The sequence below is a fragment of the Gobio gobio genome, assembly GCF_949357685.1.
Source record: "Gobio gobio genome assembly, chromosome: 24".
In the NCBI taxonomy this organism is placed as follows: Eukaryota; Metazoa; Chordata; class Actinopteri; order Cypriniformes; family Gobionidae; genus Gobio; species Gobio gobio.
The window spans coordinates 4792324-4815067 of NC_137120.1; the positions used below are offsets into that span (position 1 = coordinate 4792324).

General features: G+C 41.3%; 1 protein-coding gene across 12 annotated transcripts in view; it reads left to right on the forward strand.

Moving 5' to 3' along the window:
• Nucleotides 1-22744, forward strand: part of ptprsa (protein tyrosine phosphatase receptor type Sa) — a 268495-nt gene that overhangs the window by 66235 nt on the left and 179516 nt on the right. For 9 of the 12 annotated variants that reach the window (XM_079807165.1, XM_079807158.1, XM_079807162.1 and 6 more), the window contains exon 1: nucleotides 11437-11774. The exons of 1 other annotated variant lie outside the window; for it this stretch is intronic. The gene's annotated coding sequence lies outside the window, so the exon portion shown is untranslated. Of the gene's footprint in view, nucleotides 1-11365; nucleotides 11779-22744 lie in introns of those variants that run through there. 2 more of the 12 variants (XM_079807157.1, XM_079807163.1) reach the window with 2 other exon arrangements.

Sequence of the window (22744 nt, forward strand, 5' to 3'; positions counted from 1 at the left end):
CCTTTAGATTCGACTGACCCAATTTGATGTCGATCTGATTCAATCTGTAAGAGGAGTTAGTTAAAATACAACGTCTGGAAATGTAAAAAAAATTCAAAATATCTCACTTCCTGTTGGGTTTCAGATTTTGCTCCCAGATACTTTTTTGTAGGTATTGGGCTGTTACATGTGTGTACCGATCTTTCTAGTCCCCAAGTTGGGTTGAAAATGGACTAAAGCCTTGTTTATACTTTGGCCTGGCTCCGCAGCGCGAGCCTCCCCAAAAGGACGAGGCGTTTATACTTGACGTGCTCGCCGTTGTGCTATTCTTTGAAACGACAGAGGGCGACTCAGAGTAATAGTTCTATAATCTGGAAAACGCGTCGAGAAGAAGTGGGCTAATGTACACAGGTGATGATATTTATTTTAGTACACTCGTGTAAAACTCAGTACAGAATTGTGTAAAACTCAGTAAACCTTGATATTACTTGTGACATGAGAACAAAATATATGCACACATGTATACAACTAAATTAACGATCTCTTAAATATGTAGGCTATACTAGGGATGCCACAATTCTCAATATAATATTGAACCGTTCGGTACGGCATTCATGGTTCAATACGCGCTTGTGAATTGCGGTTTTTCGGTTTTGCATTGAATTAATTATTTTTCTGCAAATTCTATAATTTTCCTCCATCCCAATACTGAACAACGTGACATACATTCACATCACACGTTAGTGGTAGAGTTATACTCACGGAACACTGTAGTTATTCACAATCACGAAAGTTCATTATTTGCATGCGTTTCAAAGCCTTGCCGGTTTCATTCGCGTGCACGGTTTTAACATGCGCACACTAAACGCCTGTCAAACATGTGATTGCTGAACTAAGTAGTCGTCTAACTGCGCTAATACTGTCAAATACACACAAGGTTAACATAAACACAGTCGGTTATGTCTAAAGTGAAAGTAAAATCGCGTGTCTATTAGATGCACGCAGGTCTTACATTGACAGCAGCGCAGCCTAGTGAACACGCAATCCTTAAAGGGACAGTTCACCTCTAAAATTATGTCATTATTTACTCACTCTAATATTGTTCCAAACCTGTATTCATTTCTCGATGACAGAATTTTCATTTTTGAACGAACTATCCCTTTAATGTTAATACAACAACAAAAGACAAAGAGAAAATCACTCACTGCTCTTGACTGAAAAACTAATACTGTAGCTTAAATAAGAATCAGTGTATATTTTATAGTGAAGTCTATGTAGTGTTTTATTTTTACATTTATTCATTCAATTTCATACTTAAATGCTGCTGTACAGCTCTGAGCTGCCAGTGTAAATCTATATATATATTTGTTTTGTTATACAATACATTAGGAATGTGTACAAGGTTTTTTTTTTTTTAAAGTAAAGTTTAAAGTTTAAGTAAGGTTTTTCAGTTATTTTAAGTAAAATAAAGAAAGAGTATTGCAATAAAAAAGTATTTTTTCTCCTTAACCTCTTGCTGTTCCTGTCGCCTAAGAATAGAATAACAAAAAACCGAACCGAACCGAAAACCGTTGTTAAAAACCGAGGTATGTATTGAACCGTGGACTAACTGTATTGTTGCATCCCTAATGTATACAACTAAATTAACGATCTCTTAAATATATCCTAATTTCACTAAACATTTTCATTTAGTTTCGTGATTTTTTTATTTTTATTAAACATGGATCTTTATTTAAAAGGCCTTATTTCTGCTTTTGTAGGCTCATTTTGTAAATATAAGCACCTAATTTGTATGTGCAAACCGGGTGCCGGTGTGATGAGACGTCATGCTCGGCTAGATTCGCCTAGAACTCGTTCATCTTCGGATGCGGAGTCGTGTGTGCTGTTACGAAAAATGCGATGCACACCGCACCCAACGCGCACTACGCGCCCACTCAGCGTTGACATCATTTTTGCCGCGCACACCCTCGCGCTCGTGCGGACGCGTCGAGTATAAACAAGGCTTAACCCAGCATTTGCATTGTTTGAACCCAGTGAATGGATCGTTTTAACCCAGCGGTTGGGTTAAATGTTTGCTTAAAACAACCCGATCACTGATTTCAATTGAAAATGGACTAACCCAGCATTTTTTAGAGTGTACGGTGTTGCCAACTTAGCAATTTTAGGGCAGACTACCCTAGCAACTTTTTTTTTTTCAAAAAGCACCTAGCAACAAATGTAGCAATTATTTTTATTTATTTGGCAACTATTAGCAACTTCTGGAAAGTGACTCTAATGCAAACAACACACGTACAAGCTAGCTCAATAGGCCGTGCGGTTCATTCATAATTCCTTAAGATCGCTGTGGAAATGTGGAAATCGCTGTAAAAAGCGGAAGATCATCATTTAGGTAGCATATTCACGGAGCACTGCACATGACATGCAGGAAAAAACTAGTAGGCTAAATCGTGCGCACGATTTATAAATCGAGGGAACAAATTAGTCAATCGTGTGGATGGTTTAGCAAATCGAGGGAACTAAATTGTAAATCGTGCGCATGATTTATAAATCAAGGGAATGAATTAGTACATTTTGCGCACAATTAACTTTTTTTCTTGCGTGTAATGTGCGGGGCTCCGTACATATTAACTAACACATTGCTTTAATTTATTTTACAAAAAAATCTAAATTAGCATTTCAAATACTATCTACACATTACATAATGGTGTAGTTTTGCCTTGCGATTGCGTAATGACGTCATAGAGCAATAACGTTACAATGTCATTTAGCAACTTTTATGGTGGGTTCACTCTTGTAGTTCGGTTCGTTGGGTCCGGACCAAAAAACAAAAACAAAACATATAGTCCTGGTCCGCTTAGCGTTCACACTGGTATTTTTAACAGCGAACCTAAAGTTACCGAACCAAAGGCATAGGGATACGGTCACAGCCTGATTGCTCTGCTTTTATGACGTATATTTCGCGACGGAGCTGTCTTGTGACATCACGTCCTGTTTTTGGTTCGTTTACATGTCTTCATATATCAATCGAACTGCTCCAGAGTTGGTTTGGAAGCGGACCGAGACCCATCTTGTTTTTCTCGGTCCGCTTGTTTGGTGCGCACCAGGGTTCACATATGTTCAAATGAACCGCACTAACCGAGCAATCGCACCAGGGTTGATTTTAATCGAAACAAACATGACAAGTGTGAACGCATCCTTAGCAACAAATCGATCTGCCTTTATCAACTTCCCCTGAAAATTAGTTGGCAACAGTGGAAACGTAGTGCGAACGGCGCTTATTTTAAATTTTGTGAGTGCCGCTATTGAGCCATTTTGCCATATCAGACGTCAATTTTCACCACTTCTGACGCATATGCAAAGTTTCATGAGGTTTCGAGCATGTTTAGCCCCTCAAAAATGCGATTCATTTCGGAGAAGAATAATAATAATAATAGACTGAGCAATTACAATAGTGTATTTATCTTTTTGTAGATATTTGGACTGGAAACAGGACAAAAATACTAAGTAAGGAAAGCCTTTTTTGCAGTGTATTTCATACTTTCAGTAATAAATGATTTTGGTCTGTCCCTAGGCTCTTTTATGAATATAGTGCATGTGATGTAGACTGATTTAATACTTTATATTTCCTTTCAGAAGATGAATACAGTTTAATGCAGGCTTTTTTTAATGGAAAAGAGGGAAAAACAATCTGCTATTAATCTCTTTTTGTGTTCCTTGGAAGATAGATCTGGCTTTGAAACGACGTGAGGGTGAGTATATTTCTGAATCCATTCTCTTCCTCTACCTGCCTTTCTTTTTCTTTCAGTCTCCTTGGCACTGCTCTATGAATGTTGTTTGCTTTTCGCTTCTAGTTCTGGAAAATGCTTCTAGTCCTGCGAGAGTCTTTCTGCCGTTATCCTACAGAGCGACGGACCGCCTGTGGCATCCACGAGTGTCAGATTTCACATTTTCGGACACGCCCCCCCGCTCCACTGACCGTTAACTGCAGAAAGACAGTACATCTCTAGTCTTTTCAGCTTTTGAACCCGCTCTCCCTGCGAGGGAAGAATGACCTCACCTTTGCATCCGTTATAAAACAGTCATATTCATCTTCGTTCAAAAGCGACAAGACGGTCACTTTAATATTTATGATACCGATCACAATGACCTCTCCTTTCAATGTGAATATATAGAGGCCTTCTGTGTGTGCGCGGACTGTCTGTAATGAATTCATAATCTCTGCAGTGGGTCTTTGTAGATTCCTATCAGACAGCAGATAAGACAGTGCAGCTGCACTCTAATAGCTGTCAGTCTGCTTTCCTTCCTGGCTATGGATCAGTTCACTTTCAGTAGACAAACACACACACACACACACACACACACGAGGGGCTGAGTATTCAGAAGCATGTTGGGTGTAGAGATAAAAGCTGGTGCATTTGCTGTCGATGGAGAGACCGTTGAAAGGAGGTCCCCCAAGGCTCGGTACGAGGCCCCCTACAATTGATGTGTTTTCCCCCCAAAACCTGGCGAGCTGGGGCCTCCATCGTTTCTCTCCACCGTCAAAAGTTTTGAAAGCACCTTTAGAAAGGCAAGTTTTTTTGAAAGCAGCTTCAAAGTTCAGCCTCAGACATGCAGTCATTAAATACACCGCACTCGTATGTGCCCTGGAGCGACTCATGGAAGCTATTAAAAATGACTATGACACTAAGCAGTGCATTGCGAGCTAATGTCGTTTGTTTATTAGCTTCACATATGCTAAATTCGATTTAGCTTTGTGTATTGCTTTGCTTTGTTATCGTTTGAATAAATATCCTATTGTAGCTGTAATGAAGGCATATTTAACAGGTCATTCTCTAATTAATCAGATGTACGCAATCTGATTCCAAACATTAAGTGCTTTTAACTAGATCATATTACGTTTTTAAATATTTGTATTCAGACTACAGTTACTTTTTTATGGATTACATGATTACATTTTACTCTCACAATGGCAAATATTCATAATCCATTAAATCTTCCTACTATTTCCTACATTTTCCTTTCTAAAAACATGTGCTTGTATACGTTCAGAAGGTCTTCCAGGTTTGTGGAATCGCACACACAGGCCAGCCTGAAAACTGAGACCCACACAAAACATTTCTTAACATCGCAACATTGCGTATCTAATCAACTCCTGATGAATACATTAGTTATTATTTGAATTATCAGTCAGTTTCTGTGAGTTGTTTAACCATTCATTCATGTATTTGGAAGGCTTTCGTCCGGCGACAGAGTCATGTGTGGGCATGCTTTGGGCAATGTTCTGCTGGGAAACCTTTGGTCCTCCATCCATGTGGATGTTCCTTTGACACACACCACCTACCTAAGCATTGTTGAGCCCATGTCCAGCCTTTCATGGAAACGGTATTCCCTGGTGGCTGTGGCTCTTTCAGCAGATAATGCGCCGCCACAAAGCACAAATTTTGATGACCAAGATGGCGGCGCGAGTAGATCGCGAGGCTCAGCGTCTCTCCAGATTCTGCAATTTTGCGGTATTTTTCCTGTTCTTCTCGGGTCTGTTCGCACAGAACAGTTGTGCCTTTACATCGTACACCCGCGCTGAGCTTTTGGATATTGGTTTGCGAATTTCCGACAGTTTTATGGACAATCTACAACTCCTTCCTGAGATCGCTAAGACACCGGTGACTCTGCACTCTACCCGGCCGGGCGGAAGTGCACGCAGACGGCGGCGTGATCGTAAACAAAGGCGAGGGAGACGTGGAGGAACGCGTGCTAAGCTAACGCTTACTCCTCATCGGCTCTCTTTACCCAGCATTTTCCTTGCCAATGTACGGTCGCTAGTGAACAAAATGGAGGAGATTCGACTCAGCATCACACACAGTAAGAAACTTTTGAACTGTAACGTCCTAATATTCACGGAAACCTGGTTAAACAGCGGAATACCGGACACCGCTATCGAGCTAGCGGGACGCCACACACTCCGGGCGGATAGAACATTAGATGGCTCTGGGAAGAGCAGAGGGGGTGGATTGTGCATTTATATTAACAAAGCTTGGTGCACAAACTCTGCTATTGTTGGGAGTCATTGTTCAGCTAACCTGGAGTTTCTCATGGTTAAATGTAGACCGTTTTATCTACCGCGGGAGTTCACCTCCACTATTATCACAGCAGCTTATATTCCACCCGATGCTGATGCCAAGCTTGCTATGAAAGAACTTCACGCAGCCATCAGTAAACAACAGACTGATCACCCGGAAGCTGCGTTTATTGTTGCAGGTGACTTTAATCACTCAAACTTAAAGTCAGTGCTACCCAAGTTTCACCAGCATGTTTCCTGCCACACCAGAGGAAACAAAACCTTAGACCATGTCTACACAAACATGGCCGGAGCTTACGTTGCGACACCCCTCCCCCACCTGGGACAGTCAGACCACCTCTCTTTGTTTCTCAGACCCAAATATTCACCCCTCATCAACCGCGTGAAGCCATCAATGAAAACCATCAAGGTGTGGCCTGCGGGGGCAGACTCCACACTCCAGGAAAGGTTTCTAAACACAGACTGGAGTATGTTTGCTTCTCAAGCCACCAGTGGCGCTCACACGGACATTGACTCCTACACCTCCTCAGTATTGGATCATATCAATACCACCATCGACAGTGTTACAACCCAGAAACAGATCACCACATACCCAAATCAGAAGCCTTGGATGAACAGGGAAGTACGACTCCTGCTGAAGTCACGCAATACTGCCTTCAGATCAGGAGATGCACAAGCTTACAGCGCATCCAGGGCAAACCTGAAGAGGGGCATCAAAAAGGCCAAGCACTGCTACAAGCTTAAGATTGAGGGTCACTTTTCCAACTCTGACCCTCGACGCATGTGGCAGGGCATCCAGGCCATCAGTGACTACAAACCCCCCCACTCCACCCCCGCAGCCACTGATGTCAACTTCCTGAATGAGCTAAATTACTTTTATGCTCGTTTTGAAAGAGACAACAGAGAAACTGCCACCAAGCTCAAACCCTCAGCTGACCACCCACCAATCACACTCTCCACCACAGATGTCTGCAAGGCACTGAGCCGGATCAGCGCGCACAAGGCTGCTGGACCAGACAACATCCCTGGACGTGTGCTCAGGGCATGTGCGGAGCAGCTCGCTGGGGTTTTTACAGACATTTTCAACCTGTCTCTCGCCCAAGCAGCTGTACCATCATGCTTTAAACGCACTTCCATTGTGCCAGTGCCGAAACACTCCAGCCCGAGGTGCCCTAATGACTACCGCCCTGTAGCACTCACACCCATCATTATGAAGTGCTTTGAGCGGCTGGTCCTGGAACACCTAAAAGACTCTATACCATCCACATTGGACTCACACCAGTTTGCCTACCGCAGCAATAGGAGCACAGAGGATGCCGTTTCCATGGCACTGCACTCTGTGCTCACCCATCTGGACAGTAAAAACACTTATGCACGCATGCTGTTTGTTGACTTCAGCTCAGCATTCAACACTGTCATCCCATCCAAGTTAATTGCCAAACTTGGAGACCTGGGCATCAACACTTCAATGTGTAACTGGATTTTGGACTTCCTAACTGACAGACCCCAGAATGTTCGATCAGGATCCACCTGCTCCACATCCATCACACTCAACACTGGTGTACCACAGGGCTGTGTGCTAAGTCCATTTCTCTACTCCCTCTTCACCTCCGACTGCAAGCCTGTGTATGGAACTAATTCCATCGTCAAGTTTGCGGACGACACTACGGTGATTGGTCTCATCAGCAACAACGATGAGACTGCCTACAGGGAAGAGATCCAGCACCTGGCCACATGGTGCGCTGATAATAACCTGCTCCTCAACACCACCAAAACGAAGGAGCTCATCGTGGACTTCAGGAAGGAGTCAAGAGGCACACACGACACCATCCACATCAATGGAATGGCTGTTGAGCGTGTCTCCAGTTTCAAGTTCCTGGGGATCCACATCTCGGCGGACATGTCGTGGACGACCAACACCTCCAGCCTGGTCAAGAAGGCTCACCAGCGCCTCTTCTTCCTGAGGACACTGAGGAAGAATCAGCTCTCCTCGGCCATCCTGGTGAACTTCTACCGCTGCGCAATAGAAAGCATCCTGACCAACTGTGTGGCAGTGTGGTATGGGAGCTGCTCTGTTGCGGAGCGCAAGGCACTGCAGCGGGTGGTGAAAACTGCCCAGCGCATCACAGGGACTCCACTGCCTGCCATCGAACACATCCAGAGGAATCGCTGCCTGCATCGAGCTCGCAGCATCCTCAAGGACTCCTCTCACCCAGCCCACAGACTGTTTTCTCTCCTGCCCTCCGGCAGGCGTTTCAGGATCCTCCGGACCAGGACCAGCAGACTACAGTTTTTTCCCCAGAGCTGTCTCTTTATTGAACTCAAACCCCCGTTGATCCACTTCCCTCATAAACTGATAACTCTCCTACCTCACATCTGCCTTCACTTTGTTATTTGCACTACTGACTGTTTATTACAGTAACAACTGTTTACTTATGCATTCTGCACCACCATACCGTAACTGGATAATGCTCATCTGCACTGCCGACTGTATTTACAGTAACAATGTTTACATTTGCATTTTGCACCGTACTTCTAACTGGAATATGCAACCACTTTCCACTGCACTTTTACACTTTCTTTCGGATAGCTCTGTCCATAATTTATTGTACTAACTTAATCCACTGCTATATTCCTCATATTAGCCTAACATATTACTGTATACCTCTAACTGTAAAATTCTGTTCAAGTAATAACCGTCTGTATATTTATTCATAGTACATAGTCACCTGTAAATTCTGTTTATAGTAATAGCCATCTGTATATTTATTCATAGTACATATTCACCTGCAAATTCTGTTTATAGTAATAGCCATCTGTATATTTATTCACTGTATATATTCATCTGTAAATTCAGTTCTACTTATAGTAATAACCATCTCTCTACTTATACATATTTATATATATTCAGAACATTTTTATGTCCTGCACTTACGCAACCATTGTATATATCCTGCACTTGCTGCTATTGCACTTCTGGTTAGACCTAAACTGCATTTCGTTGCCTTGTACTTGTACTTGTGTAATGACAATAAAGTTGAATCTAATCTAATCTAATCTAAAATGCTTCAGGAATGGTTTGAGGAGCACAACAACGAGTTTGAGGTGTTGACTCAGCCTCCAAATTCCCCAGATCTCAATCCAATCAAGCATCTGTGGGATGTGCTGAACAAACAAGTCCGATCCATGGAGGCCCCGCCTCGCAACTTACATCTTGGTGCCAGATACCACAGCACATCTTCAGGGGTCTAGTGGAGTCCATGCCTCGATGGGTCAGCAAAAGGGGGACCAACAAGTAATCTACCAGCTCTGGTTCTGATGCACCAAGGTTTTACCCTGATTATGTATCTGACTACATTTAGGGTCTAACAGAATAGTAAGCAGTACAATAACACTATAAAAATATGAATTGGCTGCTTTATCTACAGTAATTCTACACTAGACGTTCCCAACCTACACACTGAAATGGCAAAGAGGAAAACATTTCCAGTATACAATGCTCATTATGCTCTTATGGATTGGCTGTGTTGAGTGGTAAGTGATCTTTATCATTTCCCCCAGCGTCCTCGGATGGCTCGTCAGCCCGCTGAAATTTACCATGCTAAGCTTTCCGCCACCAGGAGAACACGGGCCGCGCTGTAGCGCTCGATTTATAAGCCTGATTAAACTAGGCAAGTGTGAGTAAGAAGCATGAGGGAAATCAACATAAAATCACAGCAACGCTTTACGTGGCGTTCCCGCTGATTGGGTCTCGGCCCTTTATGATGGCACAGATCACTTTGGCCCTTAAATAAAGAGAAGAATGTGTGTAAACAATACTCTAGGGCTTCTCTGTAAAGGATGAGTTATTGTGCTAGGCCTTTGTTCATTGTTCGGCGCTGTAATAGGGCCTTTAACTCGAGGTGTATCAACAACACACAATACGCCTAGTGATGTGTGTTTTCAATATCTTCTCGGGCCCCGAAACACACAGATCTATTTGAGATTCATCTTTATTTGAATACACTGAGCCTAACAATACCCTTTGGTTTATTCAACGTAAATTACTGTTCGACTCATTAAGGGTTCACAGTATTTCTGAAATCATGAAATGTTTCTCAATGGAAATAAATTCAAATTATTCATCCGTTTTAATCAATTCCTCACGGGCTTGTAAGGAAATAAGTGGATTGTTTGTGTGTTGGGTAAAAAGTCAGTTTTACGTTTGTTATTATAGTTTCTAAACGTGTTTAGGATATTTTAAACACCAAGCATGTACACACTCTAAAAATGCTGGGTTAAAAACAACCCAAGTTGGGTTGAAAATGGACTAACCCAGCATTTTGGTTGTTTTAACCCAGCGGTTGGGTTAAATGTTTGCTTAACCCTCTGGGGTACTTTACGTGTTATTAAAAAATGTAAAAAATCGTAGCTTCATCGGAATGGTCCGAAACTTGGTGACTTTATTGGTACTTGGTATATGAACACCCAAACAAATTGGGGACAGGATTTGAAAAGTCTAAGTGGTCGTAAAAAAAATAGTCACACTCAGGACCTTCGGGTCAAAAATGACCCCCATAGGAAATGAATGGGAAATTGGCAAAAATATGAAAATACAGAGTTTTTTTGTGCGTACAATCTACAAATCAGCCACGATGCACGAAAAAAAGGACTCAACAGTGAAGGGGTTAACCTCTAAAACATCAAGAGTGCAAAACAGAAAAAAAAACTCACACACACAATTAGCTTTTGGAATGGCACGCGTTCATTTGTGTGTGCGTGTGTTTTTGTGTGTGTGTGTGTTTGAGAATTTTTTTTTCTGTTTTGCACTCTTGATGTTTTAGAGATTCACCCCTTCACTGTTGAGTCCTTTTTTTCTGCATCGTGGCTGATTTGTAGAGTGTACGCACAAAAAAACTCTGTATTTTCATATTTTTGCCAATTTCCCATTCATTTCCAATGGGGGTAATTTTTGACCCGAAGGTCCTGAGTGTGATCCATAAATGAAGTACCCCAGGGGGTTAAAACAACCCAACTGCTGGGTTAGTCCATTTTCAACCCAAATTGGGTTGTTTTTAAGCCAGCATGTTTTAGAGTGTACTAATATAGTAAACTAAACAGCTAAAATATGCACGCTTGTAAAACAAATGGGCTATTATAAAGAAATGAATCTGTTTAGGGTCAGTTTATTCCCTCCCGACTTCTTATTTTGGAGGTGGGATGGTTTTAGTGAGGGTTTCAAATGACAGACAGCTCATCTGTGCGCGCTCATTCACTGGCGTGAGCGCGCAGAGTCCTCCCCCGCCTGCTGCGCTGCTTTGGGGAGGGAGGGATAGCGAGCGAGCGAGCGAGCGGGAGAAAAGGGGGGCAAAAGAAACCCCCACCGAACTGCCCCTACCCCCAGTCGAAGTCCGGGACCTGAGAGAAAAGAGTCTGATCCGGCTCTGGGACGCGGTGGACCGACAATCGACCAACATTTAAAGCTCTTTTTTAAAGCGCGTGTAGAGTTTCGTGCGCTCTTGGAGAGTTCACGCACGCACGCCGTCGACATGGCACGGATAACTGTTTTCTCCCGTTGAAAACTTCGCGTATCCAAGGAGTTATTTGGACCCCCCCCCCCCCCCCCCCCCATCTCTGTTTCACATGGATGCAACATAGGACGCTTTTAAGAGGAATTATATGGTCGTGCCGCGTCTTCATCGATCCGAACTAAAGTTACGCGGACGTGTGTGGAACTATTGTAGGTAAACACGATTTTCAATGGTCATTCATGTATAGTTTTAGACAGTTTCTAATCATTAAATATAACTATTGTTACTTGATTTCGTTGCATATCGCTATGTGTCATTTGTTTATGAATTATATGCAGGTTTTGGCAACACAATTTGTAGTAATTGAGTTTTGAGATGGCTTATTAGGCTCTTTTATGTCCGTTATTGTTCTTTTGGGGGTCTTTGAGACCCCCAGTGCCCTTTCAATCGCTTCAAAACTTCTTGACTTTTCCGGGGAGTGATTATAAACAAATGTGATGGCATATTTTTCATAGGGGACTTTTAAAATGTTACATTACTTCTGTTTGGAGTCTCCGAGACCCCAAGTATAAAACTCTGATGAAATGCACATCGAGTCTGTTCACTTTTGGCAGTTTAGATTGGTTTTATTGTCACTTAATTGTGTTGAAATGTAAATATGACCCCCCCATGCTATTGCTTTGTGATGCATTAATGCTTTAATAATATATGTGAAATATGTTGGTTAGGCTACAGGAATGCGTTTTATCTCTCTTAATGTTGTAAAATGACTAGTTATACGATTTAGTCAATCTCAGGTAATGTGGAAAGGAGCTTTCTGGAGGTTTAAGTAATGGGCGCATGTGGAAATGTGGAGTAGAAAATAACATATTACACATTTTTTCGGTTTTGAATAGGAGGCATGAGAACGTAATTATTGCAGATAATGTTCACTGTATTCATCAAGAGTTATTCTTGCAGAGCTATTTTTGGCTGTATTTTTCCTGTCAGTTTAATGCTTTTTATGCTCTTTTATTCAGCCAAGTTGTGCCATGGCCTTCAGACTACAGCAGTTTAATGCTGACTTTAATTTGAAACCGTACATGCGCACCGTAAAGGGTTTAGCGAGACCGAATGAAGGCATAGTGCAGGTATTGTCTCGACTCATTTAGTCACAGATAATGTGGGCCTCATTAATCACTGTAATGTGACTTCAGGGGCCCGTATCAGAAGGAGTCTGGACTGAAGTGCTCCGGTTTTGCTTTTGAGAAAACTTCGGCCTAGCAGTTTGCTTTGATCTAAGAAGAAGTTTTCGATTCTGGCTTTGTTGACGTCTCATCCTGTAACTTTGACTGCAAAGATCTACTCTAGGAACTCCTCGAAAAGGACGGCCATCATTGATCATTTCGTGCAATGCGCACCAGCTTCTTTTTGAGCATTAATGGCAAAAACGTGTTGGTTTTCCGAGTCAGAAGCTGGCTTTGTTCTTTGTTGCAACTTGCAAACTCGCAAGTATGTTTAAGATTCTGAATGTCACTGTAATTGGACGATTTATCACAGCTGATCACTGTCAGATCTTGAGAACGCAGCCAAACAGAAGCCGTTAGCCGTGACCGCGGTCTATAGACCTGTAGTTTGGCTCGTTTTTCTTTTGTGGCTAAACAATAACACGCAAAGAAATCAATGAAGCCGGGTTGTGTCAGAATGAAGAAATATTTCAGGGGATGTAAAAACTTGGTTTGGCGAACTAACTTTGATTTCCCGTGTGCACTCTGTGTCACCTCTGGACGAAAAGTTAATTGAATTGAGCTGAGGATATGAGTCCTGGTGAAATGCCTTTTGTAAGGTGTCTTCCCCAAGGTTTCGAAATTCATTTCTGCGAAGTTATTCCTTCCGGTGCTGTTTTTTTTGTGACTGTGTGTGTTTTCCTACACTTATCGCCATAACCTTTTCCCCCACTTTAAATAGGGATCAAAGGACAATGCCTCAGAGAGATTCTGGACACGCTATGCCAAAATAAATATTCTCCCGACTTCAGAGAGAAGAGAAGGGCAGGGCTCTTGCGTTTGCGTGCATTACAGATTTAGCCTCTTGTTTACATGAGCTAGAGTAGCTAATGATGCTAAATATAAAATGTGTGCCGTGCTTTAATGAGCAGCATCTCCATTTCACTCTTTAGCATTAGAGACCTTGTAAGGTGTCTTATATCACTTCCTAAAGTACATAAAGAGTCGTTTGATATAATAGTGCTCGTATTCAATGGCGCCACAGTGCAGGAAATGCTAATGGAGTGGTAGAAATATCAAAACAACAATTATACAAAAAGCTCCCTCTCACGGTGGTTATTGTAACCCATGTGTGCCAATGTGATCGTAGTGGAAGATAAAATTAGGAGAGTTTGTGTAACAGCGAGAGCAGTGCAATTATCAGCTTGGGTTTTGAATGGCAGATGCAGTGGTGGCGGTAATGGCAGCTGTGCTGCAGCTCCTCACATTATAAACAGAAAAGGGAGGGGAGGAGGAGGAGGAGAGATGTTCGCCAGCGCCTAAGCTCTGCCAGCTAATTGTGTTTATTCCTCTTAATTTGTCCCGAGTGCTAAATCGGTGCTCTTCAGCTCACGGTGGGTACGATTTGTCTGGTGGTTATAAAAGAACGAGTGGCGTGTCTTTGAAACGAGCTCTTCTGGTCTTAATGCGTCCATTGCTTGCGTCCACACGCACGAGCCGTGGCCTTCCCCGTCCTGCCACGACCTGAGGGACAAGCGGTCAGTCTGGCAGAATTATCCAGCACTTGCTCAGACGTGTTCCTGAGAAAATCGCAACATTGTCCGTGACAGGCCTTGTTGAAGATGAGGAATTGCCTCTACTGGTAAATTATATTAACTCTCTGGCCTATGTTGGCCCATTCAGCCCAACAGGTTAGCGGCGAATCCAAGATAAGACGCCAAGCAACCCACCCCTGCTGACGGGATTGATCCATCTTGCCCCAAGTTTAATTTCATCTCACGGTTGGCCGGTTGCCTACGTGACTCTGCAGGACTGATTGTCCGGTCTCTGGATACTCGGTACTGCTGCTGTGCTGATAAAGCCGAAAGCTGCTACCTTCTCCCCGCACACCCTAGCAAGGCCTAAGCTTAAACCCCTGACCGCAAGACTGGATTTCAAACCAATGATATGCTCCGCTTGCTCTGATGCCGCTGTGATAATGCGTTCATTACGGTAGGAGGGCATTACATCCGCCACCCAACCTCCACCCCTCCCACCGGCCTCGATATGTTTAGCCCGAATCATTGAGGGCACTTGTTGTGTTCCCCCCTCCATGACGATTTTTCTGCTTTCTGCTCTTTAAGTATGATGACCAGCTGGCACTCCATGTTGATGGGCATCCCGCCCACCCCTGGGGCGTTTAGACAATGCAGATCTGTCATAAACACGCCCCACCTTGGCTTCAGTCTGAGTTATGACCCTTATGAGGGTTGCGGAGACGGTCCCCACCCTGTTCTCCATGGCTGGAGGTCAAGATGCCATCTGTGATTGGTCTGCTTATTCTCCACTTTGGCTCGATAGTTTACAGACCCCAGTAAACCAGATTGAAGGGTTGGGTCCTTATTTGATAGACTTTGAGTGCTTGTGACCTTTCTGTAGGGCAACTCCAAATGAACAATAAAGTCCGTATGGAGAACCAAAACCATAAAGACCATTAATCCAAGACGGATTCCTCTTGAATATCCCATTGGCCAAATGCTTCTAGTTTAGGGATGTGTGCTAGTTTAAAATGGTTAAATTTGGAGGGCTTGTGACCTTTCTGTAGGGCGACTCCAGATGAACAATAAAGTCATCAAGGAGAACCAAAACTAGGGGCTGAATATTTTCTGGTAAATTCCCAAAGATCCTGGAAAATGTCCAAAAATTATGGAAACTTTGCAACCCTAACCAAAACCATAAAGACTATTAATCCAAGGTGGTTTCCTCTTGAACATCCATTGGCCAAATGCTTCTAGTTTAGGGATGTGTGCTAGTTTAAAATTGTTAAATTTGGAGGGCTTGTGACCTTTCTGTAGGGCGACTCGAGTTGAACAATAAAGTAATTAAGGAGAACTAAAACTAGGGGCTGAACATTTTTCGGTAAATTTCCAAGAATCCTGGAAAATGTCCAAAAATTATGGAAACTTTGCAACCCTAACCAAAACCATAAAGACCATTAATCCAAGGTGGATTCCTCTTGAATATCCCATTGGCCAAATCAAATGCTTCTAGTTTAGGGATGTGTGCTAGTTTAAAATGGTCATCAGGGGCCTTGCTTGGTGAAGCCTGGGGTGATTGAAATTGCTGGTTGTTGGTTTGGCAGGATTTGTTTGGGACCAAGTAGAGTTGAAGAGGTTTATAGTGACCCTATAGAAACCCCAGGGCCCAGTTAAGGGGACAGTTTTCAGGATGAGGGGCTTTTTCATGTGCTAAAAGCTACTAATCCGCTGGCCTTTGTATGGGAGCAGAAAGCTCGGGGCAAGATGGGAAAGCCATGGCTTTTTCAGAGCCCGGCCTTTTGTTGTCATTTCACCCAAATCAGGGGACATCTGTTAGGATCGGGGGTAGATTCCCAGCTGACGATGGGGAACTGGAGGAGGAGGAGGAGGGAGAAGGACAAGATGCGCTGGTGGGGGTGGGAATGTTTGAGGGCTGATGGATGTGTGTAATTGTTTGTAATGCAAGCATGAAAACATGGGCCTCTGGGAGCCGGAGCCGCATTTGTATGTGTGTGGACAGAGGGGCCTTGTAGTTATGAAACAGTCAGTCAAGTGTAGATGGGGTTAAACACGAGTAAATACCTGCCTGTCAATGCAAGCCATGCTCCCTTAATTAGGAATGACAAAATGGTTTGACAGCAGAGAAACAGGGAGCGCTATAGCCTCTAACTAGCACAAATGTCAACATGTGATTAAGCTCTGTTGGAAACTCATTACGTTCCTGAAACGCGGATCTGTTTTTCAATAAAAATCACATCTCTTTTTGTTCTAGTCACTGCTGAATTAGCATGAGTGATCTCACTCGAGTACGCTTTTTCCATTTGCATGTGTGCGTTTACGAGGAAGGAGTTTAATTGAATCCAAACACTTCCAAAGTTGCATTTCACCCAAACATTTTTGCATGAACAAAATGTTTTGTGACATTATTGTAATGACAAAAAAGCACATTTTCCCTCTAAATTCCTATTACTGTAATGCAAGTAATGTTTTTTTTTCTTTCACTGTTTTTGTTTTAGTTAACGATAAAAGCCCCTGATGAGAACTGCACATTATTAATAAAATGTCACAATGCAAAAGCAACGGTATGTTCACTCCTGCATGGCATTTCGATTATGACACTCTGTAATTATAGCTGTACTGTGTTCTTCGAGTGAGCGAGGATGCGTTCGACACGACTGAGTCAGGGATGCTATGGATTCTGCGTCAGCGGGGCGTAAAAGAGCGAGTGCGAGGGAGTACACTCTCTCTGTCTCTTCAAGCGAGAGGGAAAGATGATTTGCTACGAGCAGAACATCCCCCATCCCTGCCCTCATGTGATATGACATTTTGACGTGTAAATACAAGGCCTCCAGGACGCCGACTGTCCTCGGGCTGATAACATCATTAACTCCGATTTAATTGCAGCATTGAGACGCCACCTGAAGACGCTTATTGTATTCGGATGCATCACCTCTGGCCGACAACGTGTTTCTTGTGCTACTCTTCTGCTTTTCAGCCATTGGAAAGTTAGATAAATTGAGATAAACAAATCAACTCGTGTATATTGTACTGCATGCACAGGTAATCCGTTTGAAAAGCAATACCACCTCCGGGGGGGAGGAAACGACAACCTGCCAATAATGCGAGTCCATTAGTTTGCGCCAGGACGGAGGCGGTCATCTTATTTGTTTGTTTTCCTAGAGGCATCCTTTGCGTTTTGAAGTTTTCGTATTCTCCCATTTTGCTCATAAATGAGGCATGAAGCCATACTCCGCACTTTGTCACGTAAGTGGGGATTTGCAGGGAATGAAATCCCGCCGCTGCCGCCAAGATTACCGAGACTAATATCGCCTTGCGATCTCCTTTTATTAGCTCCATTACATCCTCCGTATTCTGACCTTGTTTCGGCATTGGCTGCAGCTCTTACATGGACGTTTTATCTGCCCGTTGGGGACGGGATGGAGCAGAAGGAAGGGGTTGAATCACAGACAGCGTGAATGAATGAAGAGATGAATTGCGTGTTATCTTCCCCCTGCCTATTCAGCGTGTGATTGGGGAGGCGATAATGTCGACAAACAAGGGTGTAGCCTGCGCGGGCGGCTTACAGTCGAGTAAACGAACCAGAGAAAAGGCATTGGATAAAACATGCATGCGGCTTCAGAATGGTCACGTCTCTCGCTTTGGGGATATTAGGAACCGGTTTCAACTTAAAAACTGAAATATTTAAATGTACTCAGGCCATTCATTTATACAACAACGGCATTTTAGAGCGGCTGAAATGCAAACTTTTAAAATTGAGTGTACGTTTTTAAAACCGATATGTTATTGTCTCCGTCTGAATAACAAAAATGCATATTTGCGACGTGACGTCGCCATCTACTGGCCTGGCTACAATAATTTTTTGTCGTTTTTGCGGATCCGTGTAAACGGGGATCGTTTTGATTGTTTCGTCTGTACACGAAAAACGCAAAGGAAAATGTTTTCCATTTATGGAGACAATTATTTTTTGCGTTTAGCTAAAGTGCTGATAATTAAACAACAAAATTTTGTTGGTCGATACAATCGACTGCGTCGACGCTATTAATTAGTCGACGTTAATATTTTTAGTCGACTGGGTAAGTTGGGTACGATATGAAATTGTATTAGTACCGGTACTTTAAAAATAACAGCACTCTAATAAGAGCAGTATTTCTTAATTTGCGTCGATGTGAGGACGTGTGTGTGAGCTCTGCTTCCACCGTTCACTAAACAATGGAAGCAGAACAGTCAAATATATACGCGCAGCTCAGGAAAAAGAACACAACAGAAAAGTGCGGTGCGGCCGGGACGTGCTCGCGGATTATTGGGTTTGAATGGTAAAAAATCTGTAAAAATGCACGTCCTGTCGAGTATTCGGGTAAACGCAGTCGGATGTGTCTTTAGTGAACGTATACAGAGTTGAATGAGAAATCGGGTGTTACAATGAATGTGGTTCGTGCAGCTCTTAAAGGGCCGGATCTCATATTCTGTGTGAAGCAGGGCAGGAACATGTCGGCCAAGTGAGTTTTTAGGGTTTTTTAACCCTAAAACAATGATAAAACAATAAATAGTAATTTCTGTCATATTATTCAATTACTTTTACAGTTTTTTGCCATGGTATGGATTCAGCATCGGTATTGAGGTATTTTAGTCTGGTATCGTATCGAAGTCATAACTTTGGTATCGTGACAACACTATTCTATATAAAAAGAATTTGCTGATATTCTCTTTTTATGTTGGTTTACAAATTTGTACCTTTTTAAAAAAAATCTTTTAGTTTTACATTTTGTCAAGGGCTTGTTTACATTTCTACTTTTTTATAGTACACTACTGAAGGCCAACGTTGCAAGATAAATTAAATGTTTTTTAGTAAAATTGTTGAAAATTATTGTGATAAATTAGTTGGTAGATTGATTGATAGATTAAGTGATAAATTAGTCGAATAAATTAGTTGATAGATTAATCGAAAAACTAGCTGACGGATTAATTGGTAAATTAGCCGATAGATTAATCGATAAACTAGCTGACGGATTAATCGGTAAATTAGTTGATAGATTAATCGATAAATTAGTCAGCTGATTAACTGATAAATTAGTCGATAGATTAATTGATAAATTAGTTGATAGATTAATCTATAAATTAGTCGGTAGATTAACCGATAAATTAGTCGATAGATTAATTCATAAATTAGTTGATAGATTAATCGATAAATTAGTCGGTAGATTAACCGATAAATTAGTCGATAGATTAATTGATAAATTAGTTGATAGATTAATCGAAAAACTAGCAGACGGATTAATTGGCAAATTAGCCGATAGATTAATCGATAAACTAGCTGACGGATTAATCGATAAATTAGTTGATAGATTAATCGAAAAATTTGTCGGCTGATTAACTGATAAATTAGCCGATAGAGTAATCGATAAATTAGTTGATAGATTAATCGATAAATTAGTCGGTAGATTAACCGATAAATTAGTCGATAGATTAATTGATAAATTAGTTGATAGATTAATCGAAAAACTAGCAGACGGATTAATTGGCAAATTAGCCGATAGATTAATCGATAAACTAGCTGGCGGATTAATCGATAAATTAGTTGATAGATTAATCGAAAAATTAGTCGGCTGATTAACTGATAAATTAGCAGATAGAGTAATCAATAAATTAGTTGATAGATTAATCGATAAATTAGTCGATAGATGAATCAATTTAAAAATAGTCCAAAAAAAAGTGTGTAAAGGAAGTTTTACTTAGAAATTGCTTGTAAATATCACATAATTACTAGTATCACATTGAATAAACCATCAAATTTTGGAAGTGGAAATATATCGTTCCCCAGACAAAATGAGAGAACGCAAAAGCATTGAAATATATTTTCCCTCCCATCTCATATTTAGTTTTTTTACACTGTAAAGGATTTTTCGAATTAGAAAGTATAAAAATGTTTAGCTTGAACGTTTACTTTTAACTTGCTTATATGTCACTTTACAAAAGTGTCTAATTAGCATTGCTTGTGTGGCTTTTCATCTGCCTTTTTACCTTCGGATACGTGTGCATGAAAAACGCACGCCGCACAAACTCTGGAACCGCGTCCGCAGCCTTCAAGCGCAGCTAATAAGCTAACAGGGCCTGTACGCTGTAAATCACAGTGCTCTTGTTCTCTAAATAGTCGTCAGAGAGAGACGTGCTAGTAATTCGTAGCAGAGGGCAGCCTTGTTTGAGTTTAGCGTGGCGGGCTTTGAAAGTGATGGATGGTTGTCTTTCCCTTTGTTTATCTCCGCAGATATCTGAATCTTAAAAAGCATGAAAGCGGGAGAAAGATCTGAGAAATCAAACTAAATTTATTCAGCTGGAGATCCGAAGGTCAAGCAAACATGTTTGTGTGTGTGCGTGCGTGTCGGGCCCCATGATTCAATTACTAGATGTTTTGAGAAGGGATTTGTGCTGCTCATGTAGGCAGGCGTATTGTGGATTACATTTTACCTCATGAAGTGCAAAATAATTCAGCCATCTGATAAGAATATTACTTGTGTGAATAAAACAAATCACAGGCTGTTGTTTTTGCGGCACTTGTGAGAGTTTCTCGAGCGGTGTAGACAGGAGGTTTCACATTTCCCTTCATGCAGCTTCGCTTCCGTTGTAGCTCCGCCCACGCCGGAATATCATTGGTCCAAAATCCGGCTACTCATAAAGCATTAAACAGCTTCTGATTGGTTGTATCTCACAGTGCAGTAGTTTCGTGGTTATTGTGGGCAGACGATCACTTTTTGTTGGAAAGCTCAAAGCTGTTGCATAACACTTGTTTAGTATTTTTTTGAGAAAAGTAGAATTGTCAAAGAATTATTATTATTATTATTATTATTAGTAGTATTGTCAAATCGATTAATCACATGTCACATAACATTTTTTACATTTTTGTTGTATTTAGTCTCTGCTAAATCCAAATAACTTGTCAAATAATAAATCAGAAACAATTTGTATAATTTTTCTCTTTAAAAATGTTAATTGAATGATTTTGTATGTTTAATAAACTACAGTTTATTTACATATTTCTAACTATATAATATAAAATGTATTAAAATTATAATATAGGTGTAATTATACACATACATGCATATATATATATATATATATATATATATATATATATATATATATATATATATATATATATATATATATATATATATATATATATATATATATATATATAATTACATGTTATAATTTTTATATATTATATTTTTTTATATAGTTAGAAATATGTATATAAACTGTAATTCATAAATATACAAAATCATTCAATAAAAATGTTAAAATAAAAAAAATATACAAATAAATATAGTTTGTCCTTATTTTTAAATTTTAATAAATACATAAATGTAATAATTACCATGGAATTAGTACCGTGTAAAAAAATAAATATTTAAGATAATTATTAAAACATGTTTTCTTGATTTTTGAAAAATATGTTTGTATTATTTTTTTATATTTTAAGTGTTTAATTGTTTGTTTTTATCTTTAATAAATTAACTAATATAAATAAATAGCCTATAATAAATACATACCGTTTATTGACTTTTTAAAAATATTTTTGTATTTGTTTAATTATTTGTTCTTACGTTTAATAAATGAAATGAAAAACCTGGATTTAGTTTGTACCATGTGTATACACTCTAAAAAAAAAGGCTCGTAATCATAGGGAAACCTTTTTTAGTGCTATATAGCACCAATTTTGGTGCTTCAGTGGTTCTTCAGCGGTTCTTCAGAGGTGCTATATAGCACCATAGTCAAAGAACCGGTGAAGAACCTCTGAAGAACCACTGAAGAACCGCTGAAGAACCACTGAAGAACCGCTGAAGAACCGCTGAAGAACCGCTGAAGAACCGCTGAAGAACCGCTGAAGAACCGCTGAAGAACCGCTGAAGAACCGCTGAAGAACCGCTGAAGAACCGCTGAAGAACCGCTGAAGAACCGCTGAAGAACCGCTGAAGAACCGCTGAAGAACCGCTGAAGAACCGCTGAAGAACCGCTGAAGAACCGCTGAAGAACCGCTGAAGAACCGCTGAAGAACCACTGAAGAACCACTGAAGAACCACTGAAGAACCACTGAAGAACCGCTGAAGAACCGCTGAAGAACCGCTGAAGAACCACTGAAGAACCACTGAAGAACCGCTGAAGAACCACTGAAGAACCACTGAAGAACCGCTGAAGAACCGCTGAAGAACCGCTGAAGAACCGCTGAAGAACCGCTGAAGAACCGCTGAAGAACCACTGAAGAACCGCTGAAGAACCGCTGAAGAACCACTGAAGAACCACTGAAGAACCACTGAAGAACCACTGAAGAACCACTGAAGAACCGCTGAAGAACCGCTGAAGAACCGCTGAAGAACCGCTGAAGAACCGCTGAAGAACCGCTGAAGAACCGCTGAAGAACCGCTGAAGAACCACTGAAGA